The sequence below is a fragment of the Drosophila rhopaloa genome, unplaced genomic scaffold, assembly GCF_018152115.1.
Source record: "Drosophila rhopaloa isolate 14029-0021.01 unplaced genomic scaffold, ASM1815211v1 contig_155, whole genome shotgun sequence".
Lineage (NCBI taxonomy): Eukaryota > Metazoa > Arthropoda > Insecta > Diptera > Drosophilidae > Drosophila > Drosophila rhopaloa.
In genome coordinates, this window is record NW_025335034.1 from 15396288 (window position 1) to 15412315 (window position 16028).

Consider the following 16028-nt stretch of genomic DNA (forward strand, 5'->3'; position numbering starts at 1 on the left):
GCACTTGGGGACGTTGGCCCTGACGGAAACTTTGCTTAGGGGCATTCCCATTCATGGCCTGCATAAATCTCTCCCTTGTACGGACTTTGTGACGCAGCTGAGCAATACTATATATTGACACATGTAAAATTTCATGCTGTGTTTCCGTTAACAAATTGGCTCGCAATACTTCCAATAATGCTGGTTCTGACATAGGCTCCGATAGTTTCCCCGCAATAGCAATAATTTCCTCATCAAATTTATCAAAAGTTTTAGATACCTTTTGTTTTCTTTGAAATAAGGCTGAGCGGAATTCTAAATCGCTTCGGCCATTTTTGAATTGAGCTTTAGGAGCTGCACTTAATTGCTTCCAGGTAACTAGTGGTACGCTTTTATGATAACGCCAGTACCACTTGGAGGCGCTGCCTTCAAATAAGTTATTAGCATATTGTGCTAGGACCTGTAGCTTGCCATCCAACGTTTGGTAAGTCAGAGCTTCCACCCTATACACAAAATCGTCCACAGACATACCGGACGACCCTGAAAATCGTAACTTCAAACTAGATATAATTTGACTTAACCGATCAGAACGAAGATTTTGGTTTTGTTGCGTTCCAAACGGAGAATTAATATTTGTGGCGGTGCTAGTATTTCGCTTCGTTACCCTGATGACCTCCCATTGATGCACGAGGAGGTATTTGAAACAGTTGTTCAAAAGTTTGAAGACCTGTGTCCAGAGTTGGCGGCACTGTGTTTTGCGACGTCAACCTACTAAAGCCTCCTTCTATGACTTCTGCCATTCGTCCAATCTGTGCCATAGCTTGCGTTATGGATATATTTATCTGGGCTATTCCCTCTTGCATACGCATCACAGCGTTTGACTCTCTACCTGTATTCAGCGGACCTGCCACTGGTGATACGATTTCTGGCTCATTCGACATATTTAGCTGCGATCCATCTCCTAGAGTGCCGTCCTCTACTACTAAACCCTGCGATCTCAATCTTGGCATGTTTGCGCCGACGCTTTGCGCTGCAGCTAACTCTTCGGCTTGTGATGGTGCTGGAGTTTGCAAATATACACAGCAAACTGGGCAAACTCCGCGACGAGATCAAAAACAATTTTTGTGAAAACTGTGATTACACCGAGTCCGAAATTCTTCCGATTGATTCGTAATATCTTTGACACAAATCCCACAGATCCGATTGCTAACTGCACTGTTAGGGTCTTGTCCGCCTGATTAGGATGTGGACATACTAATAATACTCTAGCTAATACTTGTTTATATGTATGTAACCGAGAGTATGTAAATAACACCGATAATTAAGTAATATATATATTTATATTTTCACTTATTTGTAGTTTATTTAACTAACTTTGTAATGTTGTTGGAATCCTTGCCGTATCAGTCTGTTGATACCTCTTACTTTACTGACTTTCCCCCGTTGACTATTTTATTTATTTACATGTTTCTTTTTTGTTAGTTATTGTTAGTAATCATCGTTGAATACAAGGGACGCGCAAAAGTGTGGAACCATTGCGGTTATCCAAGTCCGTGTTGATTTTGCCTGATTTTACTTTGAGCTTTATTATACAAATTGGAATTTGTTATGTTCTTGAGTTGATGCATTTATTTTAAGCGACGTAGCCGTACCGAAAACCTATTCGTTAACAATTGTTTATTCCTTCCTTTGACAAGTTTCTGACTCTAAGTCATGACACTTTTCCATTCTACCGCAGGAGTCTCGCTTGAGTATAAGGAGTTCACCTTCGGTCTAATAGGATTGCAATTATGGTTGACTGTGGATATAGACACGTTATAGTCTACCTCATGCACATCTATTACGGAAGAACGAATCACAGAATTAAAATACAAGGGCTAACCCTACCTGGTAAGTGCTGCCACAGATTTACAAAGTCTACCGCCGAGGTAACCATTGCCTCGCGTTCAGATGTTGTGACTTTTTTATTTATCTCACTATGTATGATTGATTATAACGTAAATCGGGCTAACACGATGGGCGCGATTAAATAATATATTTAACTGTAACAATTAACGGATATTCCGTTGGGATCAGATGTTCGAGGACTTGGACAGAGTACGCGCTTGCTTCTCCGGTTCTACTAATGGGATGGGTTCAATATTACTGTCTCGCCCTTGGCTCCAGCGTTAACTATACGAAATGATATTTGAGGGGTATGAGAAAAGAATAGTTCGGTGGCTCACGTTGGCAACTGTCTATTTCAGCTAAACAGACAATCAGGGTATCGTATCAGCAGAGATTACCTTCCTTACATATTCTTGCATCGCTGCAAGTACGTCCACCCGACCTTGATCTCCAAAAAAACCTAGAAAAACTAATAAAGAAAGAGTACCCCCAGAAAGGTTTAGAGGTAACTCTTCAACATTCCAATACGGCTAGGTTCCAACATGACCAGAAATTAGTTCATTTTTAACAAAGCGTTGTTTATTCTAAGAAAGGCTTCCAAATGTGCTAACATGGTTACATACGATTTTAAATTCAATAATTTCAATATTCATTAATTTATACAGTTTATAAATTTTACAATTAGCTTCAAATATTCTCTTAAATTACTATCATGCTAATGAGTGCGTAATGCGTGAGAAATAATAATGAGGATTGTTACTAAAAGCGATAATTGATTCCCTGGTTTACTGGGTTTATTCTTTTACTGTGTAAATATATGTTCGATTTAAGTTTTATATAATTTTACAAGCGCTACTTTTATTCTGTCTTGTGCTGTTGAACAGCCGTAATAATTGGATTGCAACCAGTACAATGCCAGTTTAACTCTCCGCACAGTTCTCTATTACATATTATGTATGTACCTTCAGAAGCTTTTTAGACTACGATGCATATTTGTGTATATCACATACATGTTTACAATTCCCGCGCCGAAAGATCTTTCGCTGAGGGCAGCTGTGATGATTTTGCTGGACTTAAGGGTATTAAGAAATTAGATTAGGAGGCGATTGCCGAGAGCTTGTGGTCTTTTTGTGATAGTTGATAGCACAGAATTTTCGGGGTTTTGATTTGATTCCTTTATCGCGCTATGTACCTGAATATACGTATAACTGCCTTCTTATTCCGGACTATAAGCACTCGTTTAACTTATCAATAAAAGTTGGCTACAACAAAAGAATATGTTTTCAGTTTTTGTACTTATTTTTATCTATGCAAGATCCATTCTTTTTCTTTTTTGTTGTGTTTATTCTAAGGTTTATTATCGCTTAACATTCAATTAAAACCTATAGGTATATGGGTTACAGTCTCCTATTGATTTTCGTTTTAATTCATTTTTCAGTTTCAATTCATTTTCTTTATGTTGTTAGTTCGAGTGTAAATTAACGGACGCTGAATTGGATTTAGTATAACAACTAAGCTTTCGCTGGTTACGTAACTATTTGGTCTCACTTTCGGTCAATGTAATTTCTTCCGGGAGATGACATCTTTTATTTGGTCTCTTTCACTAAACTTATAATTTCGACCTGCGTATGACTTATAATATTTAGGTGCGATGCCGAAACGTTGCCGGTTATTTTTCCCGTTTGCACTGGTTAGGTTAGACCGCACGCGGGTAAAGTCAGTTAATGTTTATTGTTTCACATGGTGGCCAAAAATTAGGATATATTGGGTGCGATGTTCCTGATGGGGCTGATGGTGGTGTTCACGTGTAGTCCGAATTGGTGGCCTTAATAAAGCTTTTCCTTTTGACGGACTCGAACGCAATACTAGGTGCCAATTATCTGTGATTGGCGCACAAAAAAAACGTGAACAATATTTTGAACTCGTACATCCAAATTCTGGAACTACTAGTCAGGAGTCTTACACGAGAAAAGAGGTCGAATTGTGTAGGTGCGGCCTTTTTATATTCCAAACTGATTCTTCTATGTTCTTCCGGTCCCTTATGGTAACCACGATGCAAATTTTTTGACAGTCGTCAGCTGGTATGTTTTCCAATTAGTTTTACGATAGCTATCGGACCTAACATATTGGTCTAAAATAAGTGGACAGTTACGAGTCTGAACAAATGATATTGGACCGCAAGCATTCTTTTGGGCTGTAGCAATATTTAAGGTTTTAGCGACAAGCGCACCTTTACAGAGTATGACCTTTTTCGACTGCTTATAATTATAAGTCTGGTAACACTACCAAAAGGGACTTATCGATACTTTTCTAAGGCTGATGACTATATACTAAATTAGGCGCTGTTCACAGTCGGCCTCTCCTGACAAATCTCTGCATCCTCGCAAGATTCAGGGCGTGGATCATGTTCATCTGGCTCCTCTGGTGGCAGCTCTCACCAGCGTTTCATCTTGTCGGACGAATACACCGACTTGTAGTGTCTCTGCTTCCGTTGTGCGTGAGGGATATATTCAACAAGATATCTTTCGTTCGGCAGGACCTTGTTGATTATGAAAGGACCTTTATAGCGAGGCTCCAATTTGCGAGATGTGCCCGTGCTGAATGGCTCATTCTCGACCAACACAAGGTCTCCAAGGCTGTAAACAGTTGGCTTCGCATGTTTGGCATCGTAGCGTTTCTTGGCAGTAGCTCGATGATCGTTGATAGTTTTCGCAGCATCTGCTCTAAGCTGTTTCAATTCCGCATCTGTTAGCATCTTTTGGTCCTGGCTTTGAATGATGTTGGTTATGGCGTTCTTTAAGATATCTCGGGGTTCATACCCGTACAGGAGCTAAAATGGGGAGCATTTAGTAGTACTAGTACCATGGTGTTGATGCTCCACTGGATTGATCGAATGTTGTCATCCCAACGCTTATCGATGTCATTCGATGGCAACAACATTGACAAGATGATTCGCTTTGTTCGCTCTGCGTGACCGTTGGCTCTGGGTGTCCTTACAGTATTTAAGATATGTTTTACATTGTTTGATTTGCTGTACTTCTCGAAGTCTTTGGATGTAAAAGCTGTTCCACGATCAGTGACAATGCGATCTGGCATTCCCAGGTAGCTGGTTACCTCTTGCAGGACATCCAGGACATGTTTGGTTGCTGTACTTTTCACCGCTCGTACGATGGTGAATTTGGTGAATGGGTCGACTATCACGAGAATATGCTCGTTTCTCTTGGAACTCTTAGGAAATGGTCCTAGGTGGTCCATATGTATCGTAGTGGTATTGACCTTCCTGACGTCCACCTGGTGTTTTATAAAACGCACAGCCCACACATGACTTGATGTAGATTTTTCCATTGTTTCGCATTGGGGGAAACCAAAACATATTTAGAATTCGTGCCATTGTCTTATCTGTGCTCATATGTCCGGCCTTATCGTGACATTCATGTAGAATGTGGAATCTCAACTGCTTCGGCACAACCCATAACAAATTGTCGTTATGTTTTTGAAACAAGCGATCTTGCTCAATCACGTACTCGTCGGTTTCAGCTTTCTTTTTCAACTTCATGTCTGCAACAATTTTCTAGATCTTCTCGTCTTGTAGTTGTATAGAACATAGTCAATCCTCTTCGTCGATTATGGTCTTTGCTACCTTCAGACATGCAGTATCCATCTCTCGAGCATCTTCGAATGGAGCTCGACTGAGTGCGTCTACATGGTTCATATGTGTTCCTGCTCAATGAACGATGTCTATGTCGAATTCCTGAATACGCAACCACCATCTTGCGATCCGGGGTATCAGTTCTCTCTTTTCCATCGACGTCTTAAGGGCATTACAGTCGGTGATAACCTTTGTCTTCTTGCCATAAATGTAATATTTAAATCGCTCCAATGACTCCACGACGGCTAGAGCCTCAAGTTCGTAGCTGTGATAGTTCTTCTCCGGTTTGCAAGTAGCTCGGCTATAATAAGCGATTGGTTTCAGCTGATCCAACTCACGCTGTAGCAATACTCCGGCTAAACCAACGGCACTGGCATCCGTATGTAGTTCATGCTCTGCGTCTAGGCGATAACTAATGACAACTGGATTTGAGATTAGACAATTATCAACTCGTCGAAGGCTTCTTCTTGTGGCGTTTTCCAAGTAAACAGCTTATCCTTGAGCAATAGACTTCTCAATGGCGCTGAAATTACCCAGCAACAAATTTTCGGAAATAACCAGTGCGACCCAAAAACCTTCTCACATCAGTAACATTTGCTGGTTTCGGAAACATTCTGATGGCGTTCGTCTTAATTTCTCCAGGACTGATTCCTTCTGCGTGTATCTGGTGACCAAGGAATGTGATTGACTGCTTATATAACTCACATTTGTCCAGGTTTAACGTTAATTCTAACAAGCTTCTCGTACATCTCATCAAATGTTTGGCTGCCAATAATGATGTCGTCCATGTAGTGTATCATATCGCCTTTCTGCACCCTCTTCTGTAACTCTGCCATGAGTCGATTGAAAACTGCAGGTGCGTTCTTCAATCCGAACGGAAGTCGCTTAAACTCGTACAATCCCTCTGTGGTGACGAAGGCTGTATACTTTCGGCTCTCTGGTGCTATCTCTATCTGATAGTATCCACTGTTGAGATATAGGGATGAGAAGTATTTAAATCTTTTCGCCTCCTGCAGACGCTCTGCAATGTTCGGCACTGGGAAATTCTCCTTCTTTATCAGCTTATTCAGGCGGCGGTAATCGACGCACATTCGATCGCTACCATTCGGCTTCTTTATGAGCACCACCGGGCTGGCGTACTCTGACGTTGACATCGTGATTATATCCTGTCTTAGCAGCTCGTCGATCATTCTGCTAACGATTTGCTTCTTTGGCTCGGAAACTCGGTGTGGGGCTTGTGCTACTACCTGATTGCTTTCGACGGTGATGTGTGCTTTGACCACGCTTGTCTTTCGTATGCCTTCCAATCCTGTCGAGAAAACATCGGCGAACTTCTCCAGTAAGCTGCGCATTTGCTCACTTTCCTTGTCGTTCTGAAAATTTTCCAGAAGCTTTGCGATCTTGGTAGCATTTACAGGGGTTGTCGGCTGATGGACTGCTCGTTTGATTTTTGAATCGCCTGACTCAAAGTTGAGCTCGAGATGAGCGGAAATGATGACGTCCTGTCACAATAGAAAATCCTCTAGCAATAGATCGTCGAACGCTATATACACCTTTGCTGTGATCGTCTTCCCATCGATTCCTATATCCACAGTCATCGCTTCTGTGAGGATTCGTGAACATCCGCAAATGCCTCTTATCTTCATAGAGCACTTGTGGCGCTTGGCGTTGATTTACTCGGCAACTGCTTGTCGGATGACTCTGGCTTGACTACCTGTGTCGATGAAGGCGCTGTAATCGTGCGAGTGTATGCAGATCTTCCGGGTGAACAGATTGTCCTGATTTGCGGCTCTTAAACGCATGACATTCGTAGCTTGGCAACGTTCGTTTGGCTCGTGGAACTTGTTGCATTTGGTACAGCGTGACTTTTTCCTCTCCTTCGGACACCAATTAGCAAAGTGCCCCATTTCTCCGCAATTGTAACACTTCAGGGATTCCTTCGACTTCGGTGTCCTGCTTCTGCTCGAAGTTGCTGGCTTTCGTTGAATATTGTTTCTGGGTCGTACTCGGCCTACCTCTGTAAACAAAATAAGACTCGGCTGCATCACGAAGTTGTTTCATTGTTGAGAAATGAATTGCTGCAATACTATTTTGCAATTCTCGATGCTGTAGACCTGAGCGAACATATCTGATGATCGCTGCCTCGCTGAGCTTGTACCGCACCCCAAGGGCTGAAGTCCTGAAACAGTACTCCTTTACCGTCTATTTTGATCGCCTGGTTGCATTGGCCATGTTGAATTGCACTTCTGCTTCGTCTGGATTGGCGCCGAACTCATCCTGTATAGCATCGGCGAAGTGCTTCCACGTAGTATGTAGAACGGGTGATGAATCTAGCCACATCTTGGCTGGACCTTTTAGCCTGGTATAAATGGCAAGTAACAGGAACTTCTCGTCCCACAGGTAGGCATCAACCACTTTGTTGACACGATCGATGAACTTGTAAGGATCCGTTTAGCTGGGGTCGGCGTCTCAGTCCGCCCAGGATCCTCATCAGATAAAATTTGTTATCTTCGAGACAGTTGGGGGGCGGGTATCACTATGTTTTCTTTGATAAATTTTTACTCGGGTCACCGAGTCGTGTACAAAACGCTGTCGACCGGCCTGGACATGCACCGGCGGCCACATAGCGGCTGACACTACAGTGAAAACTCTATGAAAATGCCTGGGGAGATATACTAGTGGCACAAACTATTGCGAACAGGCCCGGAATACTCGCAGACGGCACTGTCGTTGCTAACCCTGCTAAGAAAAACCTCTACGAAAATGCCCGGAATACTCGCAGACGGCATAATCGGAGGTAACACTGGCGGCCCTAATTATTGCGAACAGGCCCGGAATACTCGCAGACGGCACTGTCGCAGCTAATCCAGCTGAGAAAAACCTCTACGAAAATGACCGGAATACTCGCAGACGGCATAATCGGAGGTAACACTGGTGGCCCTAATTATTGCGAACAGGCCCGGAATACTCACAGACGGCACTGTCGCAGCTAACCCTGCTGAGAATAACCTCTACGAAAATGCCCGGAATACTCGCAGACGGCATAATCGGAGGTAACACTGGTGGCTCTAATTATTGCGAACAGGCCCGGAATACTCACAGACGGCACTGTCGCAGCTAACCCTGCTGAGAAAAACCTCTACGAAAATGCCCGGAATACTCGCAGACGGCATAATCGGAGGTAACTCTGGCTGCACAAAGCATTTTAGCGTTTTGATTTTGAGTTACTCTAGTTTTATTTCAATGGGTTCCTTTCCTAAGCCCTGTCTGTCCCTGTCGTACTCATTATGCTCACCCTGCTTGCCGAAGCCAGTGTCCTTGTGTTTTCGCTCTGCGTTCTGTTTTCTCCTTCGCCACGTGCCTCGAGGACTTGCCTTTTTTTGGGTTCCAATCTTCTCGTGCGCCACAATTTTTAACCTCACGCTCGTCGTTCCCGCTTCAAGTCTCTCATCACAGTGTGGCCGTTGCTCTCTTTGCTAGAAAACCTTTCCTGTGGGATTTCGTCGTGGTGGCTTCCTTTTGGTATTTTCTGTGGCGTGATCGTGGTTTGTGTACTGACTTCGGCGGGGAAACTTAACTATTCTCCTAGCTTATTCGATAGTTTTGGCGGCCACTTAGGGCTAATTCAAATTATCAACTTCATAATTAATGTCTCTTAACCTATTGCTAAAACTTAGATCTAACAAAATCATAAATATTATATATAAAAGTAAAAAATGTGATTCTTCACACCCCCCTTTTACTTCGGAGTGGGGTGTGGATGGACCGTGACGCTCCCGCTTTTGGACAGGTGGATCCGGTATTGTGTTCCCTCGACTCTTTCCACGCGTCGTATGTCCGTCATCCGTGGTTGCGCTAATTCCCGTTCAATCTGGGTTCGGAGCATGGTCGGGATCTCACGTCTGGCCGTCTCGACCCGCCACTGGTACGGGGCCACTACCATGGATGGTTCCTTGTGCTCGACCGTGCTTGTGGGTGGTCTGGTCGGTCCAGGCCTCGGCTCAGGTGAACTGTCTGTGGACGAGTTGCTCCTTGACCGGACGGCTCGGCGACGATGACTGGATCTTATGCCGCACACTCGATCTCGCGCACGGCCCCGCAAGCGACCTCTTCCTTTGTCTGGTGGACAGTTTCCATACGTTGCCGTTGAACCCTTGCCCTGGCTCCATCGTGTCTTCCTCTTAGTGGCCGCTTAAGGTTGCGCCGTGTCGGGGTTACCCCTGAACGTGGTGTCGTCGGGGTCCGAAGCATGGAGGTTTCGCCGTTGTAGTTCGGCCCGCGCCCTGGCTGCTTGGCTGGAGGTACTGGGGCCATCGAACAGCGGTTCGTTGGTGGTGACTCTTTCGACCCTTGGTACGGCGATACCCGGTGTCGGCAGGTGCTACCTAGCCATCGTGCGAGGGCTATCGTAGGGACCTGGTCCATATAGTTCCTGATAGGACGAAGGTGGGGGGACCTATCGTGGCTGCGTCTCCCTCCACAGGGGTGGGCGGTAGTCGTCGGAGTCCGAGAGCTCGATGATTTCGACTGGAGTAGTGAGGGATGACTTCGCCCCGGACGCCGTACTTGCGTTCGTCGTGGCGGCTGACCTGGCCGTAGTCTCCGATTCGTCGGCGCTGAAAATGTCTTCATACCGCGGAGGTAGGGTAGCCATTTCGACGGGAGTGGGCCACACGGCGACGCTGGACATCTCTCCAGTAATAACCAGCACAGCGGCGCTGGGCAACTCGCCAGTAGTGGCCAGCTCAGAGGACACAGGAACTTGTGCACAGTGTATGGTTCGTCGTATTTGGCCGCAAGTTTTGCGGTGTATCCCTCTGAGGCCTTGGATAGCACGTGACGGCGGAGAAGTACTAGTGATCCCACGGCGGGTCGCCATTCCCGGCTTCTGAGATTGTAGTGTCGTCTCTGTTCGTTCGATGCTCGCTCGCTGTTGTCCTTGACGATCCGGAACAATTCCCGCATCTGCTCTGCCTTTTCTCCGGGTGGTGGTTGATTCGACGTGTGGTCAGGTGTGGCTTGATCGAATAGGGTTTTGGGTAGTCTCGGTTCCCTCCCTCCCTTGCATGATGAAGGCGGGGCTGAACCCTGTTGTGTCCGAAATGTCCGAGTTTATGGTCAATGAAAGTTCGGGGAGCAGTTCATCCCAAGTGTTTTGTTCGGCTCCATCCAAGTACAGGGCCAGCATTGTTTTTACGGTCCTGTTTGCCCTCTCTGTTGGGTTTTGTTGGGGCGTTCCATTCCAAGACTTTTACATAATGTTTTAAAAGACCGACTTGTGAACTGGGTCCCGTTGTCACATACGAATGTACGGGGAACTCCAAAGCGGCTTAAAATTCTGTCTCGAAATGATCGCTCTAGATGGGGTGTGGTCGCTTTCCGAAGTGGGATTAACTCTACACACTTAGTGAATGAGTCCAAAAATACCAATAGCATGGTATTTCCGTGACGAGAAAGTGGAAAAGGGCCCATGAAGGCTGCACATACTACGCTGAATGGTTCTTTGACTGGGCGTGTGAACATCCGGCCGGCGTGTTTAAGTTGGCTTACCTTGTATTTCTGGCAAGTGCGACACCGTCGTACATACTTTGTAACTTCTATGAAAAGTCCTGGCCAGTAATACTTTTGTGCTACGCGTTTGCTGGTTTTCCGTGTGCCCAGTTGTCCGGCTGTTGGGTGATCGTGGCACTCCTGCAAGACCCGTTGGCGGTACTCCTGGCCGACACATAGTTACCACGGGACTTGATCTTAATACACCCCAGATAGCAACCTTCAATCCGATAGTCTGGAAATTTTTCAGGTTCTTGAGTTACCTGTAGCGTCATCTTACATATCCACTTGCACTGGGATGGCTCCACATCGACTTGTCGCACCGTGTCCAAGGGTTGGCGCGAGAGAGCGTCCGCAACTAAGTTAAACTTTCCGCGTCGATATTGAACGTCGAACTGATATTGTTGAAGTTCGAGCGCCCACCTTGCGAATTCAGCCAATTCAACGCCAGATGGTCCGTCACGACTTCGAACCGATACCCTTCAAGGTAGCAACGCATTTTCCGAATGGCCCATACGATCGCGAGGCATTCTTTCTCAGTTACTGAGTAGTTTCCTCAGCTCGTGTTAATCTTCGACTGGCGTAGGCTATGAATCGCTGTACTCCGTCGATGCTCTGAAGCAGGACTGCTCCTAACCCGTGATCGCTAGCATCGGTTTGTAACGAGAATTTCTGAGTAAAGTCAGGGCACGCAAGCACTGGGGCTTCAGTGATTCGGGTCTTTAGTGTTTCGAAAGCTTGTTCCTGTTCCGTGCATCGGGTATGGATCGCGCATTCAACTGCCGATGATCCACGCACATGCGATATTAGATGTGCCCTTCAGATGGTCGAACTTGTCTAGCTCGGTCTGCAGAAAAGCACTCACCCTCGGATCCATAGCTTCCGGCGCCGTTGTCAAGCTCGAGTTGGTGTCGATGATGGCCAGACTTTCCTCGCATCGGAAGTCTATCGACGACGATTGGTTGGGCCTGGATTTCGAAATCAAACTCTTCTGGTCGATAGAGGTGGTCCTGGACCTTGCCGGAAAGGGTTACGCTGCTGAGCCGTCTGGTTTCCTCTGGGCAAGGCCGCGTTGTCCCTCGCTGGAATTTCCATGGTTTCCTCGTTGCCTCGCAGGATTCCAGAAGGAGCAGCCACGCACTCCTCGTTCGGTGCGTTGTCCATCGCTGGAATTTCCAGGGTTTCCTCTTTGCCTCGCAAGATTCCAGGAGGAGCAGCCACGCACTCCTCGTTCGGTGCGTTGTCCCTCTCTGGAATTTCCATGGTTTCCTCGTTGCCTCGTTGCCTCGCAAGATTCCAGAGGGGGCAACCACGCACTCCTCGTTCGGTGCGTTGTCGCCGATCGCTGGTTAGTTCAGCCCGCGAGTCCAGTTGCAATAATTCTCCACCGCAGCTAATGGTGGCCTTGATGCCGCAAAGGAAATCGATTCCTAGCAGGAGATCATCTAGTACCGTGGGCATCACTAGCAAGAATAACTTTACTTGTTGGAGACCCAGGTGGATGGTTACTACCAGGCCCCTCTTAAGGTCACGGTGGGATCCATCGGCCAATCGGATCCGGGTGCGAATCTCTCGCCAATCTCTTCCACGACCGATCTCCGCTGCTCGTTGTTCGCTAATGAAGCTCCGTGTGGCTCCCGTATTTATGGTGGCCTTAAACGGTTTCCCTTTGATGCGGACCTGTGCCAGGATCCTGCCCTGCTCTAACTTTAAAGCTTGACTTACTGGTTTGGGAAGTCTCTCGGGTTCCTCGGGCGATCCCCGCATGCTCGAGGCCCGTAGCCGTTTCCCGATCTCCGGCAACATTCCACGGTGCGAAGGCCACGTCTGCCACAGTCCCAGAAGGATAAAATTTGCGGTTGTCGGCACTTCCGTTGGAAATGCCCGTTTTCCCCGCAGTTCCTGCAGGCGTTATGCACGTTGATCGGAGCCTCCGATTCCGGCATGATGGTCCATGTTGTATTTCGGTACCTATCCCTGTTGACCCTTCCCAGTTCGAGTGCACACGCGCACCCATCGGGGCACCTTAAGTTTCTCGTTGTGCTCCTGAAGACTTTTTTGATTCCCCTCTCCTCGGCTCCTTATGACCTCGAATTTGACTACGAGCTGTGTCAGTTAATGTTCGAAAATCCTGACGCCGAGTGTGCAGTTAGTACTCAGGCAACATATTTTCGTACACGCGTTCAAGTTCTTGCGCCATGGTGTATCCTGCCCGCTGCATGAGTATGCGGAGATCGATCAAATAGAATTTGAACAGCTCACCTGGTCGCTGCGTATGTGTCCGGATTTGGACTTCCAGGCTTTGGAAGTATCGCGGCGGTAAGAAAAACTCTAGAAACTCCTTTTTAAAAGTTTCCCATGTTGTGGCTTGCAGTCTGCTCGTACGAAACCAGCTCTCCGTCCTTCCGCCTAGTAGCACCGGCATCGCTTGGGCTGCCCTTTTTTTTCGATATGTTCCATAAATCGTAGTGGGTCGCCGGACACGTCAAAAGTAAGCCCCCATCGGGCCATTTTGTCCACCAATGTGGCGCAGGAAGTGACCTCAGGTCGCGCCTGTGCCCCACGACGTTCGTCGGTCTGTAATAGCGTGGTTAAATTAGGGGCAGAAGTGGTCCGTGGTAACTGGAGAGAGTTGCTCCTACAGCCGCCAGGTCCTTTTTCGTTCGGGTGGGCGACCACGACAGAAAGGGGCGACTTTTGGTCAGGAGTAACGGCGTTCCCGTACACCGTTTCCATTTTTGCCAACTTTGTCTGTGTTTCCGGTGACAGATCCTCCCGCCTCGAAAACTCGGCGAGTCGTTGGCACAACTCTTTGACAGTTCCACTGCTATTTAACCCGAACGCGGCGGTCAAGGTCTCGAGTTCCTGTTTTCGACGATACGAGATCCACTTGACTCCCATTACGTAAGGGTCTACACGGAACTCTTGTCACGCGACGTTCTTGGTTTAGGTTCTCGGGGGTACTACGAATTCTTTTGAAATTGTTTCGATGGTCACGGTCTACGACGCTGATTATTGTTCAGAATCCCTGCAGCGAATGTCAAGTTAATTGGGCTTTATCTGCGCGTTGCACGTGGTTCACGATTTTAATTGACGGGGTTGGTACACTACTCGTTTGATTTGTACACTTGACGACGATAAAATCTTGTTCGTTTTGAACGATGTTGCCTGCTTGAGTTCTCACGACCGACTGTCTTTATGACGATGAGTCCCGCTGTTATATACCCGATGGCGGAGCGATCACGTTGCCCTCGTCGGCTTTGTTCGGGTCGTCCTATGGGTATATTACGAGCGTGCGATCTCCGAGGTTAGTTAGGGGTATCTTCGACACGAATGTTACATTTTTTGTTCAATAAAATTTCTCTCAGTGTATTCATTAATATATATTTACTTCTCTGCCGTTCTTACAAATTTTTCAGCTTCCCAATGACCCCTTGACAAAACTTTCAGACACCCTATGGTGGAAAAGAAAATGATCTAGTGGTTCTTTAGGCCACGATGGTTGGAATTTTCCCCGAATTTTCCTCAACGCGTCCCTGCTCGGGCGCCAATCTGTAAGGATGCTTTTAGCTGAGGTCGGCGTCTCAGTCCGCCCAGGATCCACATCAGTTAAAATTTGTTATCTTTGAGACAGTTGAGGGGCGGGTATCACTATGTTTTCTTTGGTAAATTTTTACTCGGGCCACCGAGTCGTGTACAAATCGCTGTCGACCGGCCTGGACATGCACCGGCGGCCACATAGCGGTTGACACTACAGTGAAAACTCTCTAAAAATGCCTGGGGAGATATAGACAGCGTAGTTGTAGCTAACACTAGTGGCACAAACTATTGCGAACAGGCCCGGAATACTCGGAGACGGCACTGTCGCAGCTAATCCTGCTGAGCAAAAACCTCTACGAAAATGCCCGGAATACTCGCAGACGGCATAATCGGAGGTAACACTGGTGGCCCTAATTATTGCGAACAGGCCCGGAATACTCACAGACGGCACTGTCGCAGCTAACCCTGCTGAGAAAAACCTCTACGAAAATGCCCGGAATACTCGCAGACGGCATAATCGGAGGTAACACTGGTGGCCCTAATTATTGCGAACAGGCCCGGAATACTCGCAGACGGCACTGTCGCAGCTAACCCTGATGAGAAAAACCTCTACAAAAATGACCGGAATACTCGCAGACGGCATAATCGTAGGTAACACTGGTGGCCCTAATTATTGCGAACAGGTCCGGAATACTCACAGACGGCACTGTCGCAGACGGCACTGTCGCAGCTAACCCTGCTGAGAAAAACCTCTACGAAAATGCCCGGAATACTCGCAGTCGGCATAATCGGAGGTAACACAGGCTGCACAAAGCATTTTAGCGATTTGATTTTGAGTTACTCTAGTTTTATTTCAATGGGGTTCTTTTCTAAGCCCTGTCTGCCCCTGTCGCACTCATTATGCTCACCCTGCTTGCCGAAGCCAGTGTCCTTGTGTTTTCGCTCTGCGTTCTCTTTTCTCCTTCGCCACGTGCCTCGAGGACTTGCGTTTTCTTGGGTTCCAATCTTCTCGTGCGCCACAATTTTTAACCTCACCCTCGTCGTTCCCGCTTCAAGTCTCTCATCACAGTGTGGCCGTTGCTCTCTTTGCTAGAAAACCTTTCCTGTGGGATTTCGTCGTGGTGGCTTCCTTTTGGTATTTTCTGTGGCGTGATCGTGGTTCCTTCATTTCGTTTTGCAATTAAGAAATTGCCGCTGACTGAGCTGACATCGCTTATCCTTGCTGCATGGTGAACCCCACTGATGCTGGCAGCTCGACGTCCTCTGATTGTTCAAATTCTATTAATCTTTGAACCAATTCGGCTCTCGTGCCCGAAACTGACGCGTTTCTAGATCTTAGCAGGAATCTTGAGACTTCTGCTGCTCTTGAGACTTCTGGTCACAGGCTCACTAAGAATCCTGATCTTACTCCTTTGCTTGAGTC